Consider the following 17,939-nt stretch of genomic DNA (forward strand, 5'->3'; position numbering starts at 1 on the left):
ACAAATTGGTACTAACTATAGCTTCTCCTAATACACACGTGCCATAGTTCTAAAGAATTCTTTCCTACTCACATAATACAGTAAACAGAAGCTGAGTATGTACCATAGAGGTAACACTGTGAGGATTCAAAATTAAATTAGAAAAAGATCCTGGTATCAAACAGCACAGAGTCTACTTGAGGAGACATTGCAGGGTCTATGGAATGGCACCACCATTACCCAAACATGCAAGCTAAAAACCAAGGAGTAGTTTCAGATGCTTCCCTTTTTCTCACCCTATACTTCCAACCCATCACCATATCTAGTCCTATCACCTCTATTTCTCTAAACATTCACCCAGTTCTGTCCATCTTTACCTCCCTGGTCAGGTGATCATCACTTCTTCTTAAATGACTACAAAAACTTCAAACTGTCTAACCACATCTACTTTTGGACTCCTACGGTCCTTTCATCCATCTTCTTCCCTGCAACCAAAGTGATACCTTGTCAATCGGATCACTTCAAACCCATGTTTAGAAATGCTTGTGATTCTTAGGAAAAGTCTCTGACTCATACTCCTCATTGTCCATTCCCAGCCACAGGGGCTTTCTGGTGTCCATTGCTCAAACAAAGGTCCCTTCCACTGCAGGGACTTCACACATCTGGTCACCTCTCTAATGCCATCTCCTGCCTCTTTGACCCTGAGTCACCCTTTAGATCACATCTCTGAACAACCTTCTGAGGAAAGATACTCCGACTTCCTTGACTATGCCAGGTCCCCTCAAACACATACCTTTCCTGTAGAACCCTTGGGATAGCTGTCATTTAACATTTTATGCAATTATTTTTGTACATAGTTTCTTTTAAAAATTGTTATAAAAGCAGAAACTGTGTCTAGGTTCTGTAGGTACTTTGTTGAGTGAAAAGACAGAGATAACATCAATATGAAACAAAATGGAAAAGGTGCCCAGAGAAAAATGCAAATGACTCCTGCTGGGTTTAAACCAGACCTCTTGCCTTTCACAAGCCATCCTTTCTGGGAACTTCTCAAGGTCTCTTCATCCTGACATGGCACTGTGACATGGTGTCCACATGAGGAAGGGAATAAAAGGGGAACTATCATAACTTTTGCTGTCCCTTCCCCTCCCAAGTCCAGAGATCAAGAAAGCAAGGGAAGAAGTAGGGCTCCCATATAGAAGGAGAGTGGCCCTGTCTATATTTGCCTTTAATAAAAGTAGGGCAAGGAGGTAACACCCCCAAACCTACTGAAACAGTTGTTCTGGGTGAAACTGCTCCTAAGAACCCCTGACAAATCCATCATCTCTCTGGAAGCCTTTCCAGGGTGTAGGCCAACCACCTTACATGGACTGAGTACCACTGTCCCTCCTTGAAATGAATTCTCACTCCTTCCACAACAGTCTATTTCTTCTTGAAAATCTACTGCAATTCATTTCTCCATCACTCATCTAAACTAAACATATTTAAAATGCAGGAGCAGCCCACATTGATACACCTCTTATTAAGAAATGTTTACTTGTCCCTCTTCTAATACCTAATGTCTCAGGAGTAGCCCTTGGCTCTGCCCAGCCCCTACAGTTGCTCACTGCCTCAGGACAACACAGAATGTGGTGGTCAAGAGCCTGACCCAGGGTCACAACACTGGGCTGTGGACCCCAGGTCCAAGGAACTGTGGCCCCGCTTTCCATAAAATGGGGTGAATGACAGCACCTCACTAACAGAGTTGTCAGAATCCATGAAACACCTTTTGGAAGATCTAACTGGCTTTATTAAATGATTCACGAACTGGGCAGTACGCTCTCTCACAAGAAGGGAGGCACTCCTCCACCAAACACTCCTAGCACAGTGCCCGACACACTACGTGTATGATGATTAACTATTAGTATGATTAATATATTAAGGAAGCCTCAGGTATTCACGGAAATGAGCTCCTTATCCCCAAACCCAGAGGATTATTTTAAAAAAATCTCTGTAGAAAAATTCTCAGGGTAGAAGAACTCTAGACACTTGTAAGATAACACATTGACCTATAGGGAGACAGTGTTTGCTATAGCTCTGCCAAACGACAGTGGAACCATGACCTACATCCTAGTTACATATCCAGGAACTAGTCATTAGTCACACCCACTCAAAAAATAAGGATGTGGGTGGTTCTCCCCCCCGCCCCCAGTCACAATGTATATCTTGTGTTTACCCGGTGTACTGTAAAGCTCAGAATACAAAGTACTATTTATAAGCTTCTTTTTTTTGGCAGGAGGTAAGTTCAGACATCCACCTGCCAAGTCCAAATCTGAGATGTACAAGTTACACATGTATATAGGATAATGTAATCTGCTAAGAAAACAGGGAAGGCAGCCCCAGCAGGTAGATCTTCACAGCCACTGGGGACAACTGCTCCTTAGTAACACCTGGCTCTTCACACCTGCCCTGAAATTCTCTACAGGAATTAAATGTGCAAGGAAAAAGAATATTTCACCAGGAAGGTTTTCATTAAAATAGCTGCACATTCCCCTACCCCCACACACCTCATTTTATCCAGGAAAATTGTGTGAAGAGAAATAAAATAAATTTTTAATCTGCACAGGAAATGATTTGGTTATCTGGCTGCCCATCACCCAGAACTGTGCCCTGAAAACTGAGGCTGTGCAGGATATAGGTGCTAAGTATAAAGAAAGCCACCAAACGAAGAAACCACTCTACTGTGCCATCGTAAGAGAAGTCCAGAGGCTTCTTTGCCCCTGCTTTGAGCCAGAATAATTAGTGTAGCTTCTGCTTTCTATGTACTCAGTTTTTTTTTTTTAAGATGTATTTACTTATTTTAGAGAGAGAGTGCACACATGTGAGCATGCAAGTGGGGGGAGGGGCAGAGGGCGAGGATCTCAAGCAGATCCTGTGATGAGTCTGGAGCCGACCTGGGGCTCGATCTCACAACCCTGAGACATGACCTGAGCCAAAACAAAGAGTCAGATGCTCAGCTGACCGTGCCACCTAGGTGCCCCTCTATGTACTCAGCTTTTAGACAATATTTCCTGATCTTGACGGAACAAGGCCAGCTTGCTGAGGTCCATAAGCCAAAAAGGGTGAGAATAAGCCTCTGGGATGGTTTCGTGTATTTATTCCACAGCTCTCCTAGGACTCCCACATCTCAGAGGCAGCTGGATACCCCTATCAGAAAACAGTCTACCCAGGGTATTCTTTTCAGGGATTATTTTGGAAAATCTGTACCACATGCCAAAGGCATTAACCCACTCAGTTTCAGACAAAACTAATAGATGACTTTAAGATAAGGAACGAATGACTATTAAAGAGCTCAGCAGTATTTTGCCTCTGTTGGTCAGAGGTCATATTTTATATAAGCTCATATAAGCACATATATATATACTTATATCTTATATAAGTACCCATCTCGAGAAAGATTACATTCTCTGCAGAGGATAGTTTCCAATAGTGACAGTATTCATCAACACGTCTTGTCTTTATAAGAGTGTTTCCTGGGTGGCTGCTTGCCAGCCAGGAAGAAGAGCAGGCAGAGTAAAGCCTACAGGTCAGACTAGTCCGGCCAGGACGTTGTAAAGCCTGAAGCTGCTCTCTTGAATAGCAGGGCCTCAGGGACTCTGTTTGGGAAGGACAAGTGCCCTGAAGCCTGACTGACTTCTGTCCCCTGGGGAAGTTCCTGGGGGTCTATAACAGGGCAGGGGACAACTAGATCTTTGCAGTCCAAAGTTCCTTCAGCACTTTGTCAGAAGGGAGGTACGGTGGGAAAAAGCAAAGCTAGTGGCCCTCAGATAAGACAGAGCCAGTTTTGACTTCAAATCATGCTCTCTTTCTACTTCTAAAATCTCTCTGATTTTCCATCTCTAATGTGGAACCCTCAAGAGCAGTAACAGCTCCAAGGTTACCATAAGGATAAGAGATAGTGAAAAGTGAAGCAGGCCCTCAGAACCATGCTGTCTCCCTGCTAAATCTACCCTCTTTACCCCCTCAGAGAAGTTCCTCCCTTATAGGTATAGCCTCAAAAATAAGGTTTTGTTTTTAAGTCAGCCATGAAACACCCTCCCAATTCACTGACTGGGTTCTGGGAGGTCTTCTGCTATTTCCCAAAATCAAATACAGGCTCGAAGTGCATTTTGGAAACAAGCTAAAAATAAGAAATTCCAAAATGTTTTCCTCAACACTTTTGGAGCTGGGTGTACAACCATCCAGACTGCCATAAAAGGCAAATTCACTTATAGGCTATAGGTACTCTGAAGCTTTCAGGTGACCTCACAATTTTATAATTGCGATGAGTCACATACCCTGGGATGCCCCAACTTTTCAGCAAGTTCCCCACTAAGGGCTTTATGCCTCTTCATATTCTCATCCCACCTCATCGAGCTGTGACTCCCACAGTGGGGACTCTCCAGAAATTATGTTTGAGAAAACAATCAGACACCACTGACAGGTGACCCCCTTTACTATAGGTTTCAAGGACTTCTCATAGATGTTTCTATGGAACTCTCATTTTCTTTTAAGAAGTAAAAGAGGTGCCTGGGTGGCTCAGTTGGTTATGTGTCTGCCTTCAGCTCAGGTCATGATCACAGGGTCCTAGAATCAAGTCCCACATGGGGCTCCTTGCTCAGCATGGAGCCTGCTTCTCCCTCTCCTAAGCCCCCTGCTTGTGTTCTCTCTTTCTCTCTCTGTCTCTCTCTGTCAAATAAATAAATAAAATAAAAAGATAAATAGGGGCACCTGGGTGGTTCAGTGGGTTAAAGCCTCTGCTTTCAGCTTACGTCATGATCCCAGGGTCCTGGGATCGAGCCCCACATCCGGCTCTCTGCTCTGCAGGGAGCCTGCTTCCTCCTCCCTCCTGCCTGCCTATCTCTGCCTGCCGATCTGCCTACTTGTGATCTCTGTCAAATAAATAACTAAAATATTAAAAATAAATAAATAAAAAGTAAAACAAACCACACAATTGAAAACCAGGCAAGAGACCTCACAAAAGAGGATACCTAAATGCCAACATACACATGCAAGACACTAAGCTTCACGTGGTGATAAGGGACATATGAACTGAAACCATAAGAAGAGACCTCTACACAAACATCTGAAATAGCTAAAATGAAAATGACTTCTCAAACTAAGTATTGGCAAGAATGTGGAAAAGGGAACTCTCGTTCGCACCAGATGGGGCTATAAATTTGAGTGACATACTAGAAAACCGCTTGGCTCTATCTACTAGAGCTAAATGCATTCATGTCACAAGACCCAGCAAGAATGGCCACACACACACCCACACACACACCAGCGACTCATACCCATATGGCCCCAAAGACCTATGTTCATGAATGCTCACTGCAGCTTTATAACAGCCCCTAACTGGAAACAGCTCAAACGTCTGTAATTAAGAATTGTGGTATACTGATATAACAGAATACAGTCCAGATTCTGCTCCATGAGCAGTAGCGATGAATCTCACAACACTGAAAGGACTCAGACAAGAAAGAATACAAAAGGAGGACTGTACTCAGACGAAACTCAAAAATTGGCAAAAGCGATCCCTAGTGTTAGAAGTCAGGACAGTGGCTACCACGGAGAAGGAAGTTACCAGCCAGGCCAAGGAGAGGTTCTGGGGGTGCTAGCGGCTCTCTCTTTCTTCATGTGTGTTAAGACTAAATGGATGTGCTCATGGAGTGGAAATTCCCTACACTGGACCCGTGTAACCTGTCCTTGTTTCTGTGTTTATGTTAAGTTTAAAAAAAAAATTTTTTTTTAAAGCAAACCCATCTAAATGCCTCCTTCTGTGCAATGCCAAGCAGGGCAAACCCATTCAACTGTCCCTTAGTGTAAATGTATGTCAGCACTCAGGCCTACTGAGAACAGTAAGAGGCACTGGGTTCTGCTTCCCACCTGTGCCTGCTCCCCGCCCTGACCCGGGGGAGCCCAGAACTCAGAGGGAGTTTGACTCCCTGGGCCTCACTTCTCTCATCTAGAGAAACTAGCTAGGTAATGATGAGTCTCAGATAAAATCTAGTGAGGACACTCTGCAGACCACAAACTGGCAGGACATCATCACGTCCTACAGTGGACGCCGTTGAGAAGCAGGAGAACCTGAGGAGAATCAGAAATTTTGAGGAGCTCTGGGTGGCGGGGGGGGGGGGGGAGGCTTCCTTTCAAGAGTTTTAGGGTGGTAGCGTAGGTTCTTTATTTATGAATTTACTTTTCAATGCCAACATGAGTTAGTAGACTTTCCGTTTGCACAGCTGTATCATGAACTGCTCTGTAATAAGCTTTCCATCATAAACAGTGCTTTTCAGCTCACACTGGAAATGCTACAAACCCTCCAACTGGAAAGTAAGGGGAAGTCCCCAGCACTACCTGCATGTGAGGGTGGTTATGGAGACAAGAGGAATCAGTATTTGTGGAGTGCTTAGACCTGTGTTCTATGCTAGCACATCACAATCTCCAGGGAGATGTTAAATACGAAAAATAAGAGACTGACAGAAAAATTGATGGACGGCACAGTGGAGGGGAATCCCAGAAGAAAGCAGCTGCCCAGCTCAGTCTATTTTGATGGAGTCTCCCCTATATGTCAGACATGCTAGGCCTCGGGGACACAAAAATGAAGATCCCAGCCTTGGGAGGCGTTCACAGCCCAGTGGGGCTGAAGAACAAGGGCTATTCCAAAACGAAGTGCCTAAATTCAGGACTCCCTGTCCCATTTTTAAAAATCAGTGGCAGTGTGGTTGGCAATGTGGATGAGGAAGTATGTCCATTTTATGACCCCTGAACTCTTTTGATAAGCACCAAATTTTTACCTGTGGGGCCAGATGTTTTTTGTTTTTAACTACTGTCATAGTTGCACAAGGATTTAATTTGAAAAGGCCTTCCTTCTGGAACCCCCAGCTTTATATACCTCGTTCCTTCTCGGCAGCAGGACCGCTTCCTTATTGCGACTTAATGATGGGTCGATTAATCACTTCAAGAATAATATTAACTTCTCAACCACTAGATACCGCTGGCTTTCCACCTGACCCTGTGTGAGGCGACATTTTCCTGGCAGTCTCAAAATAAAGAGCTGGGTGAGGCCGACCCTCTCTGGCCAAGCTCCTTTATGCACAGAGTGGCAAGGAGATTAGAGCACACACACTCCCTCGCCTCCAAAATCAGATCTTTCCCACTTCTGAGCAACACTCCTCCTCCACCTTCTGGAAGGACTGTAAGTGCCAGTGAGGCCTAGTGTGTTGGGCTTCAGCCGGACTCTTATCTTTGATTGCTTGATGTTGGTGCAACATCAGGTTAAATGCCCAGCCCTAGCTCCATAACTAAGTGAATAATCTCATTCTCTTCAAAATCGGGCATGAAAGAGCCACACAGGCCAATCCACCAAACAGTCAAACAAGAAGGTGAAACTGGGCCTCACACGGTGACATCGCCGTCCTTAGGAAAGCAAGGAATTGCAGGCTGTGAAGGCTTGGAAACGAGTTGGACTTACTGCACTTAGGGATTTGTTAAAACCTGAGGAACTACTCATGTCTATTTTTTTTTCCCCAGCAGAAAGTGAAAAGGATCTGTCCACTTCACTGAAGTGTAAACACAATCTCTTATTTCCTCTCCCTTCAAATGAGGATCAAGGAGATAGAGACAAAAGTTAACAAACGTCGACTCACCTTGTGTAACCCTACGCAGATGCCGCTACCTCAGCCAGCCCTGGGGAGTGCTGGTGTGCCCTCTTAGAGCCCAGACCACTCTCACAGGGGCTATTCACGCCCAGCCTCAAAACCAGCCCCAAGAGCCAGGCTGGCAGGGAAATGGAGACCCGGTGGGCAAACAACACAGGCTCCAGGTTGGAAAACTACAGCCAGTGCCAAGATTTAGTTCCCACTTCCTCCTCATCCCTTGTTCCCCATTAAACTAATTCTATCCAACCTTCCCAGAGTTAACAGATTCATGGAAAGCAAATTAACAAAACGCCCAGATTTTCTAAAGTCGATAATGAAACAAATACTTTCACCCTCATCCCCAGAAACTTTCATCCATGCTGTTCATGAAGTCCAGTGGTTTGCATTTTAGCTCCCTTTATTTCCTGTCTGGGAAAGAGATAAAAGTCACTAAGGGAGGGAGTAGGCAGCTAGGCAGGGATGGGCAGAGACCACCAACTGAGCAGCTCAGAGATGACCTTCTGGTCAAAAAGAAACCAACTCCGGTGTCCTTGGTTGGCTCAGTACGTTAAGCATCTGCCTTAGGCTCAAGTCATGATCTCAGGGTCCTGGGATCAAGCCCTGTGTTGGGCTCTCTGCTCAGCTCCCCTGCCACTTCCCCTACTTGTGCTCACTCTCTCAAATAAATAAAATCTGTAAAAAAAAAAAAAATAAAATATTTGTGCGCTTTTTCTCAAAGAAATAAAATCTTTAAAAAAAAATTAAAAAAGGAAAAATCAACTCCATCAAAGCCAAGTAAAGACCCGACACCTAAAAGTTATCCGGACTCAGCTGAGACTAGCACAGTGACTTTACCAAAGCTATGGTAATTTGAAAATCAACCAGGTTTCAGATCGTGAGGACCAGGTTTCATGCTTCATCTACTACATCCTCTCCCCACTCTCATCCCATCCAGGCAAATCAAAAACCCCTGTGAAGCCCTTGGCTTCACACATTTCTTTCCCTTAGTCCTTTTTTTTTTTTTTTTAAAAAGATTTTATTTATTTATTTGACAGAGAGAGATCACAAGTAGGCAGAGAGAGAGAGAGAGAGAGGAGAAAGCAGGTTCCCCACTGAGCAGAGAGCCTGATGCAGGGCTCGATCCCAGGACCCTGAGATCATGACCTGAGCCGAAGGCAGCGGCTTAACCCACTGAGCCACCCAGGCACCCTTTCCCTTAGTCCTGACCGTGGAATTCTTAGCCCTTTACAGAAGGGGGAGGCAAAAAGGCAGCATTCCATGCCCATTAGGTTAGGCACTTTTCTGTGAGATAGGTCTTACTCTGATGTTACAGAGAAGAAAGTTGTAACTCAGATGTGACTTACATCGCCCAAGTTCCCCAAGTAAATTAGCGGCAGAGCCACTACTCAGAGCTACTCAGCTCTGCTTTAATCTAAGGCCATCTGCTCCACACTGCACTGGCTTCTACTCAGAGTGATCACGGACCAGCAGCAAGCACGCAGTGGTTGTTCTAACGGCAGGATCTCAGGCCCCAAGCCCCGGCCTACTGAATCAAACTCAGCACTTTAACAAGATCCCCAGGGTGTTTCTGCCCATGAGTTTAAGAAGCCTAGCTATGCTACAGCGATGAAGAGAGAAGCATCATCTCTCCCAGGGGGATGGCAGCCTCAGCTCCAGTGGAGTTAAAAACTCTTGTGGTATCATGACTGTTGGATCCAAACACAGTGATGCTTGTGTAATGACAAATGGCACCTGAACTCTGCTTCAGACAGAGGTTTTTTTGAAGGGCGGTCTTGACAGGCCTCCATAAACAAACTGGAAGATGACACTAAGACATCTGTCACAGTCAAATCTTAAGGGAGGAGCTAAACATAAGCTGCCAGTCAGAAGAGCCTATTGCGCTTTGGTGGGTCACAGCAAAGAAGCCCGCATATGGAATTTGTCTCTGGAGGGAAGTCCAGAAACATACTCCAATCTGACGATCCCAAGGCTCATGCCACAAAACCTATCCCACTGACTCAGGAGCCACTTGGAGCAAAGCGCCTTTAATTCAGGAGAAGAATCTGGATCATAAAGTAACAGGAAAACCCTAGAAGATCCAAAGACAGCAAGGACAAAGGAATCATCTAGATATTTTCTTTTCTCCAAAAGGAAAATCTGGCCTGAAACGAATACGCTAGAGTTCTAAAGTTCTCTGACATTTCTTTTCTTACTATTTTCTTTTTGTTCCAAGCCTTCTTGCTTTTTTATCCTGATAGAATTCATACCTCATAAAATTCACCGTTTTAGAGACTCCACTTCAATATTTTGTATTCGCAAAGTTATGTAATCATCACCACTAATTCCAGAACATTTTTCATCACCCCATAAAGAAACCTGTACGCATCAATAATCACTCCCCATTCTCCCCATCTCCACAGCCCCTGGCGACCACTAATGCACCTTCTGTCACTACGGACTTGCCTATTCTGGACATTTCATACAAATGGAATCATACACCATAGGGCCGTTTGGGTCTGGCTTCTTTCACATAGCATGTTTTCAAGGTTCATCCCTGTAGCCCAAATCAAACTGCATTGCTTTGTACAGCTGAACCATATTCCATCGTATGGATACCCCACACTTTGTTTATCCATTCATCAGCTGGTGGGCATTTGGGCTGTTTCCGCTTTTTGGCTATTATAAATAATGCTGTTGTGAACATTTCTGTCCAGGTGTTTATGTGAACATGTTTTCTGTTCTCCTGGGTATATGCCCAGGAATGAAACTGGTGCTTGGGTACCTCTGTGTACTAGGTTGAGGAACTGCCTGTTTTCCAAAGTGGCTACACTATTCTGCATTCCCTGCACCAATGGAAAGTACAAGGGTTCCCATTTCTCCACATCCTCACCAACAACTGGTCTTCTACATCCTTTTAATAACAGCCATCCTGATGGGTGTGAGATACTACATGGTTTCGATTTGTATCTCCCTAACAACTAATGGTTTTGAGCATCTTTTCATTCACTTATTGCCATTTGTGTACCCTCTTTAAAGAAATGTCTATTTAAGGGACACCTGGATGGCTCAGATGGTTAAGCATCTGCTTTCAGCTCAGGTCATGATCAGCTCAGGTCAATCCTGGGATTGAGCCCCATGTTGGGCTCCTAACTCAGTGGGGAGTCTGCTTCTCCCTCTCCCTCTGCCTCTCCCCCTGCTTGTGCTCTCTCTCACCATCTCTGTCGAATGAATAAATAAAATCTTTGAAAAAAAAAAGTCCATTTAAGGCCGTTGCCCATTTTAAAATTGGGTTGCCTTTTTATCGCAAAGTGGCAAGACTTCTTCCTTCATGCTATTTTTTGAAACTCTGGGCACATCCTTTCTTCCTGGAAAGCTCTTCTTCCAAATACCCAAGACTCTTCAGCTGGACTTCCCTCTGTACTTGGACCCACTGTCCTCTAAAGGCCTAGAAACCTTGATTCTCTTTGTGTCTCATGTGCCCTTTCTTGTTTTTAACCTGAGTGTTGGGCCCCCTCCTCTTTCTCCACAAGTAGCTCTTCTGTGGTAACCAGAACTCATGGCTACTTCAGTGATTTCAAAGAATCAAGAAAGAACAGCAGGTTCTTTGACCACCAACACAGATTCACTCAGTCTTACCCTGTGTGAGGCATGATCCTTTTCCTGTGTGCTCTGAAAATTACTGACATGCAGGCACAAGTACAATCCTTTATACTCCTGCTCCATTATGCCACCAACCTAAAACGCCCCTTCTCTTCTCTAAAGAAGCACAACCACCCATCATTTACATTTTCACAGTTTATCCCCACCATGGAAACTAGGTGAAACCAGCCCACCCATAGCTGATATTAATTAGCATATTAGAATTGTTGGGATGTACTAATGTGGTAATGGAGTATTAGAAGATCCACACATAACCTCAAAAACGTTGCATTTTGGGAAATGTTTAATTGAATAAATACAACCAAGACGTTGTTGTTGAGGCTGTTAACTCTGGTACTTTCCAGAGACTCTGATATGATGATGCACATGTTGAGAATCTCTAAGAGGGAAAAATAACAGGCAGTGCTTCCAAATTGATCTGCCCTTTTCAAGAGCATACCTATTAATGGCCACCCCAATAGGATTCTTCTGATGTACTCCAGAAACTGCTGAGCTAATTCAATTGCTGCTTAATTCTATCAGCTGGACAGCACGGAGTAGAAACCATATTTTTTACCCGTGTAAGGAACCAAATTTGCTTTGTTTTAGAATATTGTAAATTGGAAGTCCCTCTATTTCCATGACGGTTTACAGAAAAAGAAAAAAACATACATTAAAAGTGTTCATAGTTTTGAAGACCCATCCAGATTTCTGAAATTGAAAAATGATATAATGGGGGGGGTGTATTTTAGAATTGAGCTAGTATCAGGCAACCCGGGTTTGAGTTTAAGTACGCTCTAGGAAGGTTGGGGAAAACAGTGTTCCAGGAATGGGCTATGACTCTACGACCCAGAACCGTCCAAAGACCAAAGAGATCTAAGGTCTCATAAAGACCGTCTCACAACAGACTTATCCAAGGGAGTGAAGATACAAAGTGGTCACGTGTTAGGAAAAGCAGACGACAGAGATAAGGAAAGAAGCCTCCCCCACACTGGAAAAAAAATCCTAGCAGTGAAAAGTAGGGGTAACACCCAAAATATAAACATCAAGTTATGGGAAAGAATTTTAAAATAGAAATGTTCCCTACTCATGTTAAGTAGGAGAAACCATTTAAATTAGCTAGTGAATCTGAAGAATTACAACCGGAAGGGATTTCTTCACTGTGTGCTGATTACCATCAGGAAGATAGGCATGGGCCTTGCAGTTTTATCTACTAAAACACTAAATGGTACACTTGAGTTTTTGAATAGGTTTCTGATTTTACTGATAGGTCTCTCTAGTGCTAATCATCCTAAAACTAAAACAAAGCACAAATGGAAGGTTAAGATAAAGCGTGTGGTCAGCTGGGATTCCATTTGGCAGGGCAACACAAGAACTTATTAAAGTTCTAATCTCCTCTTACAACTAGTCATTTGGGTGCTACATAAACCTTATTCTTTCTCTAGGATGTCATCTCAGGGGCCCGCCCAACTCCAACAGGCTCCCTCCCAAGGCCTCTCTGATACAAAGCAGTTAAAGTTCAAGGCCACAACTAGTCATGGTGGGCTCTCAATCCAGCACTCTAGCTTGGGGGGCAAGAAGAGCTTAAGACAGGGTTGTGGTAAACAGTCCTTGATTATTAGCAAAAGATAGAGAGAGGCTGATATACTGCACAGCTGCCCCCGGAAGTCAGCCTTCCTTCCCCTCAGAGTGAGAGAGTACCTCATTCACCTCCAACATCACCATTGACAGAGGAAGGGAAGGCCTTTGCCAGGTCTGACCACCACAGAACATCTGTCACAAAGTATACTACACCTTCTCTCCCCACCCCCTAGTTCTGGGTAAGCTGTCCATTTAGAGAAGGAAGCACATTGCCAGGGTTTTGTTTTGTTTTGTTTAACCTGGTTTCCAATCTTAAGGTTCAAGTTGCCATAACTTTATGCACCCATCCCCTGCACAAATGTCTGAGATCCCCAAAGAAAGGACTTATCAATAGCAGGGTCACCAATCTCAGTCCACTCAGGAGTCACCTAGAAACCAGAGGCTGAGTATTTTACAGTGTGAAAAAGAAGGGGGAATCCTATCTTCTATGTGGGTAAGATTCATTCATTTGAAGAGCAATCAGGATTATTAAAAACTGGACCATTGTAAGTGACACAGGTACTGGAAATGCAAAATGCTTTAGGTAAGTTCCTAAAACACCCTAGAGCTCTGTGTGTGAAGTATTAAAATAATCGCATTTCAGAACAAACCTCACCTCTCTCTTTTTCTCTCTCATGCACACACACATCTCCCTGCCGTAAGTCAATGATTCTGTTGGCAGAATTGCTAGTCCTTGGACTAGCAGCACTGGCATCATCTGGAACTAGTTGGAGATACAAATTATTGGGCCCCCTTTCCTCCACGCTAGACCTAGAGAATCAGAGATTCTGGCAGTGCAGCCCAGCACTTTGTTTTAACAAACCCTCCAGTTGACTCTGATGCTCAAGATTGAGAACCCCTGCTCTAGGATTAGGGAAGATGCAGCACCTGGGAGGCCCAGGAGCTGGATTAAACCCTTATTAGTCCAGTGAGAGGAAATCCCACCCTTTCTTGTTTTTGGTGACTACTGGCTCTTAATCTGACTGATGAGGGGTTAAGTCCTTAGTTCAAGGTCACTGTTGGAGGCCAAGTCAGAGCTCCAGCCCAGGGTTGGCTGACTCATCAACCTTTATTCTCTTCATAGGGATCTAGCTGATATGCCAATTTTGGGGCCCAGGACTCTGAACATTGATAAGGCAACCCTGGAGATCTCCTAATCTACACCAGGCTCCTTTCCTCAGATAAGTATGAGGGCTCAACCTCAACCCTTAAAATTGAGAGGTGGATTTTAGGAAAAGAAAAAGGAAAAAAAAAGGATAAACAGCTATTTCCAAAGACCTGAGCAACTAAGTATCTCGGTGAGGAGTGGGTAGAGGGGAGAAGGCTTAGGTGTCTTATTATAATTAAAAGTATTCATTAATTTAGAAAAAACTGAGTAAAGAGCACAGGCACAGTAAGATCTGAATGGTGCTTTCAAGTTTTCTTGGAACTTTCATTTCTATTATCTCACGCAAGTCTCACAACAATCCTGCAATGAAAAGAGAGAAAGCCCCTAGCGTCCCCATTTGATAGAAGGGGAAACTGAAGGTCAGAGTGGCTACTTGTCTATCAGCACAGTCATCAGCTGTCAAGACAAAACTTGACCTCAGGTCGGACTCTAGAACCTGTATACCCACCCCACGTGAGTCCCACAGCTGGAAATCCACCCCAAAGCAGATTAACCCCAGGGAAAAAGCAAAAAGAAAAACACGCAGCAGAAACGATAAGCCCCTAAAGCACAGCACCCGAACAGTGTGTGGGTGCCCCTTTAAGAACCTAACACACAAATCCAACAGCCAAGGTGTTCAGCCAAAAAAGAAAAAAAGGAGGGAGAGAGAGAGAGAGGCATATTTCTAGCCCGCATAATCATTTCTGGACCAATTCCCACTAGCAGCCTCTGAGGCGAAAAGCGTCTCACTGCCTGGCTGAAGCTCCTCCACCACCACTCCCCCCTCAATCCCCCCCCCCCACCCCGGGGGTTATGACAGCACAGCTCTCACTCGTGTGCGGGCAAAACCCCAAAACTCAAAACAAGAAGTGAAAAAAGTGGAGCTAGAAGAAACGGCAGCATCCTCCACACCCCAGCAACCTGCACAATGCCAGTTCCAGGGTCTTGGGGTGGCCTGCAACGCGATGTTAGGAGCCTGTGGAATGAGGCGGACATTCTGGTGGACCCACTGGCCCTGTTGTTTCCCACCCAGTCCCTAAGGAAGAATAATTAAAGGGAGGATTCGTTATGAAGTCCTGGGGCCAGAGCCCAAGGCCGATAAATCCAGGCACCCTTTCCTAAGGATCAGAATGTCAACTCAACCCCCCCATCTGGTCCTTCCCTTTAAGTCTTGTCCTCTGCGAAGATAAGCAGGGTGGGGTTGGCGGGGTGCTGTAACCCTGAGGAAAGGCTGGAGGAAAAACTGTACCATCCGCCTACCCCAGCCATATTGCCCCATGTGTGTGGGGCTCGATTCCGTCCCGCGCTACCCGTGCTAACTCGGAACCGGGCGCCCCTGACCACGTCGGAGGTTGGGGAGGGGGCAGCGCCCAGCTACACGATCTGGAGGTAGGGAGCAGTGCCGCCCGGACAGGCTATCTCACTTTTGGCAGGAATGATTTTCCTAGAAGACCCTACGGAAGAGATCTGGTGAATCGCGGATTTCAGCCAGGGGTGAAGGAACTCAGGCCAGGGGCGCAGCGACCCACTCGGCTCCTCCACACCAGGGTCTCGGGGCGGCACCCTCGGGACTCATCCTACCGCGGGGACAGTGCGGAAAGAAGGGCTCCATCCTCAACTTTCTCGGAGGAAACTGCTCCGCTCCGCGGCTTGCCTAATCCTCTCCGCACGCTGGGTCCCAGGTCTGGGGAGAACCAGGGACCGAGTCCCTCACAGCGCGCACAAAGCAGCTGCGCCTGTGCGCGCAGCCCCCTCTCCCGCTGCCCGCCAAGTTGAACGCATCTCTCTGGGCACCTCCCTACTCCCAGGGCCCCGCAGTGGGGTCCCTGCCCCGGCCGCCCGCATCGGACCGAGCTCGGGGTGCCCCGACCGCCGCGGCTACTGCAGCCGCATCCACCCCACCCCCCGCGTCCCCTCCAAACCCGGCCTGGCCTCTGCCTCTCCCGCCCGGTGCCCCACGCCCCGGCCCTACCGTGCAGCCCGGCTGGTGCCGGGGCAGTGCCAGTGTGCGGCACGCGTCCCAGCCGGCGAGGCTCCTTCCCGGGGGTTGCCCCGCACGGGGCTCCGAGCTCCGGACAAGGCTCGGCCGGCCCGGGCGCTGGCTCGCCGCCGCTCGCGGCTCCCGCGCCGGCTCCCGCTGCCGCGCGCCAAGAGGGAGGGGTTGAGGGGGGGAAACTCCCGGCAACTCCAACTCCGGGCGCTGGAGCTCCAGCTGCAACCGCGCGCCCGCCAGCCACCGAGTGCGAGCGCCTGCGAAGCAAACCTGCCCCCGCGGCCGCCTCTGAGCATGCCCAGTGCCGCCGTGGGCGAGCCCGAGCGCCCTGGCCCGGGGCAGAGAGCTGCGGCGGGGGGCTGAGGACCCGCCCCGGGCTCGGGACTGCAGACGTGGGACTAGGGGAGGGAGGGACAAGCCAGTGCCGCGGAGGGAGCCCTGGAGCAAAGGGCCAGGGTGGGGGGGAATAAAAAAACAGTGCGCGGAAGGCAATGCCAAGTTTCACGGGTTGTGAGAAGTGAGAAGTTTGTGGGCTGGAAAGGTAAGCTGCTTCTGTGAGTCTGTCTTCAAGACTCTGAAAGGACGATAAGGAAGTATTTATTCTAACAGTAGAGTGGACCCAGCACATGGGTTTTATCCAGTGCACTCAAGCCTGGGGTCGCTAACCCAAAGGGCTAACGAAGGGGCCTGGCAGGTAATGCAAATACCTAGTGAGCCGCCTAGGACGCGAAGCAGTGGAGAGGGCTCTAAAGGAGCACTCTGTTACAAACTCCTAGTGCGGTAATGGAAGAATTCAGGCCCACCTTTGCTAAATTTTCTGATTCTTCAAGAAATGGCAGAGAGTTCGATTTTTTCTCATGGAAAACATCCTGATTTATACATCTTGATAACAAGTGCAGGTTTGTTTGTTTGTTTTAACACTGGGCCAAACAAAATGTATCTGGGTCCCATCCCTGTTTGGGCCCACAGAAAACTAATGTGAGGATTGTGATTTCTCCTTTTTTCTTTTTTTTTTAAAGCAAAGAGGTGCCGAGTGCCGACTGTGGTTTAGAAGGCACTGGAAGGGATCCAAGATGATTCAGATGGCTATCAAAGTCCTACCAGTTACTAAGGGAAATGGGTTCTCAAAACAGAAGAGGGCTACAGATAAATGCTGGGGCATTGAAGAATAGAAGTTACTGGTGTGGAAAGGGGTAATGAGAACTAACTTTTGGGAAACATCATTAATAAAAGTAGCCAAGGGAGAAGTCACTGCAAGATCAGTTAACAGTGCACAGCAGAGACATTTTGGAGTCTGAAGAAAAAGGAAAAACCAGTAATGCTGACCCTGTCTTTCTTTGAAATTCGGTGTTTTTCATCATGCATTGTTTGCATTAATTTTAAAAATATTGCATCAAGATATTTGTATTGGTTTCTGAGTTCCTTGGCATCCCCTTGAGTTTTGCGGCACACCTCACCCTAGCCTGTGCCCTGCTGGGGTGCTACGTGGTGGTACACTGGTCTGCTTAGTTGGAGTGTAAGGGTCAAGAAATAGCATACTGAAATGGGAAAGGGGGTTGGCGCAATGGGGCAGAGCACTTGACTGCCAGTTTGTGGAGCCTGAACTTCAACCAGTTGTTAGCAAAGATACTGTGGGAAGACAGTGACGTAATCTGGACCCAACTCTCCTACAGATCCAGGAAGGTTGTTTGAAGGGAAGAATAGGAGAAATGGGGTAGCTGGGGCACATTCATGGCTGTGGTCTTATGAAAATCCACCTATTTCCCTAACAAAGTCACATGAAGTTTGCTTATAATTGGAGAGGCATGTGGTGGGGCTAGCTGAGTGCCTGAGGGTAGGACTCCCAGGTCCTGGTTTAAACCTCAACCATTTCCTACCCGGTTTCCATGGGCAAGAGGTTCCAGTT

At 46.4% G+C, this 17,939-nt stretch overlaps 1 protein-coding gene across 1 annotated transcript in view; it reads right to left on the reverse strand.

Annotated features, from left to right (window-relative positions):
- The window catches only part of STXBP6 (syntaxin binding protein 6), a 267,808-nt gene extending 251,434 nt beyond the window's left edge, over positions 1–16,374 (reverse strand). The window contains exon 1 of the mRNA XM_059181812.1: positions 16,013–16,374. The gene's annotated coding sequence lies outside the window, so the exon portion shown is untranslated. The remainder of the gene's footprint in view (positions 1–16,012) is intronic.
- Positions 16,375–17,939: the final 1,565 nt, after the last annotated feature.

This window comes from Mustela lutreola, chromosome 7 (genome assembly GCF_030435805.1).
Source record: "Mustela lutreola isolate mMusLut2 chromosome 7, mMusLut2.pri, whole genome shotgun sequence".
Classification (NCBI taxonomy): domain Eukaryota; kingdom Metazoa; phylum Chordata; class Mammalia; order Carnivora; family Mustelidae; genus Mustela; species Mustela lutreola.